At 31.4% G+C, this 8,840-nt stretch overlaps 1 pseudogene; it reads right to left on the bottom strand.

The window, feature by feature from the left end:
• Positions 1-7,429: 7,429 nt before the first annotated feature.
• Positions 7,430-8,118, bottom strand: LOC127538630 (RING finger and CHY zinc finger domain-containing protein 1-like; annotated as a pseudogene).
• Positions 8,119-8,840: the final 722 nt, after the last annotated feature.

Below are 8,840 nucleotides of genomic sequence, written 5' to 3'. Positions count from 1 at the left end.
GAACACTACAGGTGTGGATACCTGAGGTTTAATCTCAGCTTATGGTTTTTCAGATGTCATTTAACCATTAAGAGTTCTGTAGGTCTTCCAATTATCACAAATGAGTTGCTATCTTCCTTTTGAAAGTGAATTGAGATTTTTCAATGAAAGAATCCACAAAAAATTAGTTTTCTTTTCCAAAACATCAATTTTCATCCTTTACAATGCAAATCTCATGAGAATACAGGTTTTTTCCTAATTATAATGTGTTGTGGACTTTTACTTTCCCCCAAGAAACACTTAGGGTATAACAAGAAAAGCATTTAAATTCTCTCCATATTGTAAATGAATATGGTAAATACAATTGTCTAAGAAAACTAAACATATTTTTTCAATTACAAAAGTTAAAAATGGAGTCATTTTTTATTGTATTATCCTCAATTTGTCTATTTAGAGTATCAATTAAATGTGCTGAGATTTGACTCAAACTGCTATTAATATAGATAGCTTAAGGAGACAAGAACTAGATTAACCTAATCTTATTTTCCCTTTCTAAGGGGTTGTACACTTACTCTAGTGTCTAAATATGATTTAGTTCTTTTGTTAGTCCCCATCCAATACCTTTTGGTTCTGTTTTGTTCCCCTGCCACAGTGATTTATATAAGATAATGTATGAATAAGCTTAATTCAGCCATGAATTTCAAGAAACATTACACCATATATAGTAAATTGGATAAGATTCAATTTTGCAAACAGTTCTATTGAACATTTACTATGTATTAGGTAACAAGAAAAGTTTGAAGACGAATAAAGTCCTTAGGTAACCCTTAGGGTACGCATGCCTTAGGAGACATGAATACAAATAAATATGTAACATTTACTCTGTGGGGTTTCACAAGACTTAGTAATATTGAGCTTAGTCAAAAGATGTGAAAGAAAAAGGAGAACTAATATATAGTCTTCCAGAAGAACAATTACCTTCTACTTTGCTACTACACCCTTTTTATCTGATATGCAATTTCAATCTTGCATCATTATTATTTTCTCCAATGGAATATGAGCTCATATCAATTATTTTATTTTTCTATTTGTATCCTTAATATTTTGTACATAATTACTTCATTCACTCACTGATTCAGTATATAGAAAAATTTATTTTGGGTGGACATTAAATCCTTAATTTCTAAACTAATTACTTTCATATTTCTTTTTTTACTAAACTCAAAGAAGATAAAGACAATCACAGCTAATGTAGAAAGATCCAGAAATTGCCTCATTTTAAATGAGAAACTGATTTATATAAATTTTTATCTATTGAAAAAAATGTAGCAGTTGTAATTTGTAGTTTTAAAGGAAACATAAAATGGGTCACTTGGGAAAGAGGAAATGTTAAAGACAAAAATCTTTAAAACTGTTGTACTTATAAAATAACAATCTTTTTATATATATATATGTATATATATGGTACTAGGTTCCCTACCTCCATCTCTTTTCCTCTATTTCTCTCCCCATTTCTCTCTCTTTCTCTGTTTCTCTACATATATATATACACACACACACACATACAAAGACACTGAGAAATATATGAGTTCAAATTTGGACTCAGACATTTATTAGCTGTATGATTTGAAAAAGTCACAACCTCAGTTTGCCTCAATTTTCTCAACTTTGAAAAAAATCGTATCTACCTCCCAAGCTTGTTATGAAGATCAAATGAGATAATAATATCTATGAAAAGTGCTTAGTACATTGCCTGACACACAGTAGGCACAAAATAAATGCTATTTGTTTTTTGTTATTATATGTGTTTAAACATATATCTGTAAATGTGTACACATATATACATAAATGTGGGCAGCTTGGTTGTACACTGGATAATGTACTGCCCTTGGAATAAGGAATTCTCATCTTTTTTAGTTCAAATCTAGCTTTAGATACTAGCTTTCTAATCCTAGGCAAGTTCCTTATATGTAAAATGAATTGGAGAAGGAAATAGCCAATTACTCCAGTATCTTTATCAAAAAAAAAAAAAAACCCAAAAAAACCAAATGGTTTTTGGAGTTTGGAATGGAGTCATGAAGAATTAGACGCACAAAAAAAATTACTGGACAAAACTATACCTACATGTACACATAAAACTATCTATATGCACACACATGCATATGTGTATACATATGTGTGTATCACCATGTGTTATAAAAGAAAGAATACGTATGTCTTATTTCTACTTTTTTTTATTTCAAATTTAGATTCTGATCTCCTGACTTTAAAAACTATTTATATATTTTGTTTTCAATCAATTGAAGAAACATTACCTGACATATGTGACAGGAGAACAAACCCAATGGTATACATACATCATTTGTAGCCTATGCAAAAGTATCTAAGAAGTACCAAATAATCATCTTGCAGGAGCATTTTTAACGCATGAGCTAAATATCAGAAATCTGTCATGTAAATTACCATAGATACACTCATAAAATAGTTACCATCCTTAATACATGCACTAGAAGAAGCAATCACAGCAGACAAGTGTTGAGAGAATACCACTGGTTATTGAGAACATCAGTTACAGAAAGGGTGGTTCTTTCACACATGAAAAAGAAAACTTTGCCAGTGTCATTCCTTTTAGATTACAAGCTTGAGACAGCACCCTTTACTCCGCATGACTGAAACAGAATTCACCTAAAAAAAAAAAAAGAGTTAAAAAAAAAAAAGCCAAAGCAAAAAAAAATCTGGCCATAAAATTTCAATTATGGTTACAGGAAAGATTAACATACAAACTCAAAAGAAGAAAGGAAAATTTAAAAGGAAGAACGATAAAAGTAGGCAGTGTTCAGAAGTAAAACAGACTTTAGAAGAAGTTCGGGGGGAAAAAGTGAACAGGAGAAACAGGAGAAAATAGGATTTGGGGAATTTAGAATTAGTAATCATAATTATGAATATAAATAGGATAAACACACACATTTTAAAAAGCAGAAAGTAAAATGGATTAGAAAAGAGAATTCAACAATATGCTATTTAGAAGAAACATTCTTGAAACAGAGAAACAGACTTAAAATAAAGGTCTATAGAAGAATCAATTATCTTTCAGATAAAATTTAAAAAGGAGTGGTGTAATCATGATCTCGGGTAACACAAATAAAAAATAGGACTAATTAAAAGGCCATAAATATAAAACTATATCTTGTTGGAAGGAAACACATTCAATGAAGTAATATCAATACAAAGCATATGTGGAACAAATGACGTAGCATCCAAATTTTTTTAATGAAAAAAGTTAAATGAATTACAAGAAGAAATAGAGTAAAACTATACTTATGTGGGGCCTCAAGTTTCCTTGTCTAGAAAGATAAATTCTAATGATAAAATAAATAAGAAAAAAGTCAAATAGTCAAAGTCAAAAAGTAATTTTTAAAAATTTAGATATGAAAGATGTCTGGAGGCAACTAAATGGGAATCTAAAGGAGCATACCTTTTACTCAGCTGTAAAAGGCAATATAACAAAAATTTACCAGGTATTAAGACATAGAACTTCACAAACAAATGCTGAAAAGCAGAAATACTAATTGCATTCTTTTCAGGCCATAGACAGTAAACATTACATTTAATAAAGGGCCATTATAATCTGATTGGAAGCCAAATACTTCAAAAGAATGATGGCTCAAAGAAAAAAAATCATAGAAACAATAAATAATTTCATTAAAGAAAGTGATAAGAAAACATTCTAAAAACTGTGTGATGTAGCCAAAGCTATATTTAGGGTATAATCCATATCTTTAAACTTGTTCATAAATAAATGGTTTTGTTATGTAGCTAAAAGTAACCTAGAAATGGAATTAAAAATCCTAAATTAAACACTAAAATGGAAATTGAAAATGTAAAAATGTAAATGTAAAAAATTTGTACTAATATAACTATGAGGTGATACTTTGAAAATTCAATAAAATTGACAAACTATTGATTGATTTGACTTAAAAAAACTATTAGCAGCAAAAATGAAAAGTGTAAAAATTCATCATTGAAAATAAAATTAAAGTAATTCTTAGCAATTATTTTGCCAAATAATATGCTAGTAAAACTTATAATCAAGTGAAATGGGTAAGCATTTAGAAAAATATGAACACTCCAGATAGAATACTTATATAGCCTTATCTTATAAAAGAAATTGAACTAGCCACAAATGAAGTCCCTAAGAAAAATCTCCCCAAACCAGATGGAATCACAAGGAAATTTTAGCAAAAATTTAAGGAACGATTAATCCCAATGCCATATAAGTGACGTCATTCTCCCAGCCCTGGTTGGAATGAGCTCGCTTCTCTTTATAATCCACCTCTCATTAATTCTTAACCAGTCAGAGTAGATTACTACCCCCAGTAACACTTATACTTTTTTTTTAATTTTATTTTTTATTATAGTTTTTTATTTACAAGATATATGCATGGTTAATTTTTCAGCATTGACAGTTGCAAATCCTTTTGTTCCAACTTTTCCCCTCCTTCCCCCCACTTCCCCCAGATGGCAGGTTGACCAATACATGTTAAATATGTTAAAGTATAAGTTAAATACAATATATGTATACATGTCCAAACAGTTAATTTGCTGTATAAAAAGAGTCAGACTTTGAAATAGTGTATCATTAACCTATGAAGGAAATCAAAAATGCAGGCGGACAGAAATAGAGGGATTGGGAATTCTATATAATGATTCATAGTCATCTCCCAGAGTTCTTTCACTCGATGTAGCTGGTTCAGTTCGTTATTGCTCTATTGGAATTGATTTGGTTCATCTCATTGTTGAAGATAATGATCTCCTGGCACTCAGCATCAGTTCATGTAAGTCTTGCCAGTCCTCTCTGTATTCATCCTGCTGGTCATTTCTTACAGAACAATAATATTCCATAACATTCATATACCACAATTTACTCAACCATTCTCCAATTGATGGGCATCCATTCATTTTCTAGCTTCTAGCCACTACAAACAGGGCTGCCACAAACATTTTGGCACATACAGGTCCCTTTCCCTTCTTTAGTATCTCTTTGGGGTATAAGCCTAGTAGAAACATGCTGGATCAAAGGGTATACACAGTTTGATAACTTTTTGAGCATAATTCCAAATTGCTCACCAGAATGGCTGGATTTGTTCACAATTCCACCAACAATGTGTCAGTGTCCCTGTTTTCCTACATCCCCTCCAATATTCCACATTATCTTTCCCTGTCATTCTAGCCAACCTGACAGGGAAACACCTATACTTTCAAAGTCATATAAACTCAGCCTGCCACCAAGATTCATCTTTGTTCTAAGAAAGGATAGGGCAAATTGCTTTTATTAATAAAATAAAATAAAAAGTGGATAATTAATTATCTAGAAACTATGCTTCTCAAACTTCTGAAATATCACAGGCTTGACTAGTGATATCTGGTGAAGGTAAAGAAACAGAAAGTTTGTGGAGAGTAAGAGGCAGGTAATATTCAAAAAAGAGGAAGACTAACAAAGTTGACTAATAAATGTATTTTTAATATAATTGAACTGAATCAAATTAGTTTGTCAACCTATTGAAACCATTTGGACAAACAAATAAAAATATCTCTCTCCACCCCAAATAACTTGCAACTGATGTATATAATATATTTTTACTGACAGTTTCAGGAAATGATACCAGTTATGGTCAATGTATATTAAAATAAAAAAATTATTACCCTTATGTAGATTTGGCATCAAAAAGTTCCGCCTCACATTTTCAGGATTAGCATATTAAATAAAAATTCTTCTTCCAAGCAATCATGTATTTTATTTGTTTTCACAGGATCATGAGATCACAAATTGACAGTTAGAAGAGCCTTCAGGGGATATCTAGTTCAATATTCACATTGTACAGAAGAGGGTACTGAGACTTATTGAAATTGAGTGACTGGACCAAAATTTTACAGGTATCAAAAAGATCAAAGCTGTTCTATAAACCCAGATACTCTGATTCTAGGATCATTGATCTTTTCCATGTACTAAAATGATTGTAATAATAAGGAATTGAAAATTGAGTAGATTCCCACCAATTGGGAAATGGCTGAATAAGTTGAGATAAACTTAGGAAGAAAAATGCCTTCTGCATCTAGAGAGAAAATATGGAGACTGAATATGGATAGAAGCATGCTGTTTTCACCTTTCCCTACTTTTCATGGTTTTTCCTTTTTGTTCTGTTTTTTTTTTTTTCTTTTCATAACACATGTACTACGGTAATATATTTAAAGTGATTGTACATGTTCAATTGATATCACATTGTGTGCTGTCTTGGGAATATGATATCACATTATGGAGGGAAGGGATTCCCAGGAAGAAAATTTTAAATTCAAAATCTTACAAAAATGAATACTGAAAATCCCCTACATGTAACGTGTTAGAATTCTTACAAGGTGCTAAATCAGCGGAATTGATAGAGACAATGGTTGTTTAGCAGAGTGCCTAACCGTGCTCTAGATGTACTTATTAGAGTTCACACCTTTAAGAGAACATATATAAGCTAGGAGCCTCAACCAGGATGCACTTTGAGAGATTCATAAGCCAGGATTCAGTTGAGGAGATTCACAAGTCAGAGACAGCAGGTGGGCAGAAGAACTGAGGAAGACAGAGAAGTTGTGACAGACTGTCCTGTGGAGAACACTGAAACCAAGATTCAGAAGGCCTCCAGAAAAGCTAGCTGAGCCCCAAATGAAGGAAAGAGAAAATAAAGGATTTGGACTTTAACTCCCAACTGCATTTGGAATGATTATTACACAGAACTAAAATGAAGGCTGCCTCCAGGAGCCCCCCAAGAAACCTGCTCCCAGAGAATATCATATTTTAGAGAAGAATGTTACATTAACTGAAAAAAAAACATTAAAAGAAAAAGAAAATTGCTTACTTATGTCATTACATCATTTAATAATTGAGAAATGGCTCTTATCCTGAGAAATTTGTAGAAAATATTTTTCATAGTTGATTTGTTTTTTTTTTTTTTCAAGAAAATGTCAAGAAGTTTAAAGAGATATATTAAAATACACACTGATAGCATTTAAGACACACTGGTTTGTATATTTATTTAGAAAATAAGATAAATCCTATTCTTAAAATATAATACTTAACATAAAGTTTTAATATTATACACAGTTCTATTAATTTTTATAGATTCTAGATGCATAGCTTTGCTTAAGAGGAAACACAATGAAATTATACATTCTAATCAGTTTCAAAGCAGAATGTCATTTGGATCTTAAATAACACTGAAGAAATTTCCACTCAAAGGGAGAGCTCCAGTTTTTGCACAAAAATAAAAATAATGACAATTCTTTTAAGAGCCTGATCATCCAATTCCAGTAGTGGATGTTGTAACATGACCACAAATATACTAATGTTTGTTACAGCAACAGGATGCTAAGCAACAGAATTCTCTATGCAGTGTAGAGAGGCTAGTCACTGCTGTTTTAGAAAAATTCCGCATCTTCCATGTTGGTCAGTATTATATAACTCACACTTGTTACACCTTATTCCTAATATGTGGAACAGCACTTTACAGTGGGTACTGCAATAATTGCAGAGAATTTTCACAGTCATATTCTGATATTCTCTTACTATTGGAGTTTGTGCTCCTTCATTATTCAACTGTCACTAACAATGAATTATATCTAAAGCAGAGTGTATATATAGTGGATACCTGTAACCTTCTTTTAATATTTCTTCATAACATGCTCTGTGTGGAAGATGCCCACATAGCAAAACATGAGGAACTACAAGGAATGTATGAATGTCTCCTAACCATCGGCTAATTATGTCAAAAACTATTCTCAATATACTTGTAATGCCTTGAGGACTTCTGATTAGGTATAACTTCCGTTTCACCTTGAAAAAATTCTTCCTTCAAACTAATCCTACACATTCCACACTTCTCAAATGGTATTGCTTCTTCTTTTTGTCAAATAGTTGGCATTTATTGCAATAATATTCTCTAAACACAGTATTACATTCTTCACAAGTCTGTTGAGCATTTGGAACTTTTCCACATTTTGTACATATGCTTCTTTCACTTTAAGATGGTTCTAGAGATGATCTTCTTTGTTATCATAGAATAAGCAGCAGAGGTAAAGCTTACCTTGAAGAGGCATCCACAGCTATAGTACTCAAAGCCCTTTGTGCTCCTTCCCAACAGGTGGGTGTCTTCATTGTCTTTACCCTCCACCATTTCTGCCATCATCATCTCCTTAATGCTTTCTATTGTTCTAGCATTTTGCTTTTATCAAATAATGAGTTCTTACCCTACTAATTGGACTCTTTTAGTTTATCAGACTTACAGCAAATAGGTTCATTACTCTCTGTATGGTGTGTATTCAATCTTTTCCACAAATTACACTCTGTTTTTCTCGACTTTACCAAATCATTTTGATGATTACTACTCAGCAATGTAAATTCCAATCTGATACTACAAACCCCACTCCTGAACTATTTATACTTTTCCAGTTATTCAGATATGTCTTTGTTTCCATAGGAAGCATTCTGTACTTGTAATAAAATGTTTTCTATATAAATGTCTTGATAGACAGACTATGAAGTACTTTAAATGTTTTGGAATTACTTTAAATTTAATTACTCTTTCCTTCTCTTCTTGCTGGATTTTATTGGCATTATATAGAAATGCTAATGATTTTGTGCATTTATTTATATCATGCAATTTTGTTAATTATTATTTCAATTAAGTCTTTAATTCTTTCTCAAGGGTTCTCCAAGTCCACTATCAATGATCTTGAAAAAGTAATGATTTTTTTCTTAGCTAATCTTATTCCTTTAAATATTTGTCTTCCCACTACAGCTAGTATATCTAAAAGAATAT

This window comes from Antechinus flavipes, chromosome 5, assembly GCF_016432865.1.
Source record: "Antechinus flavipes isolate AdamAnt ecotype Samford, QLD, Australia chromosome 5, AdamAnt_v2, whole genome shotgun sequence".
NCBI classification, from domain to species: Eukaryota; Metazoa; Chordata; class Mammalia; order Dasyuromorphia; family Dasyuridae; genus Antechinus; species Antechinus flavipes.
This window is presented reverse-complemented; position numbering and strand designations above follow the sequence as displayed.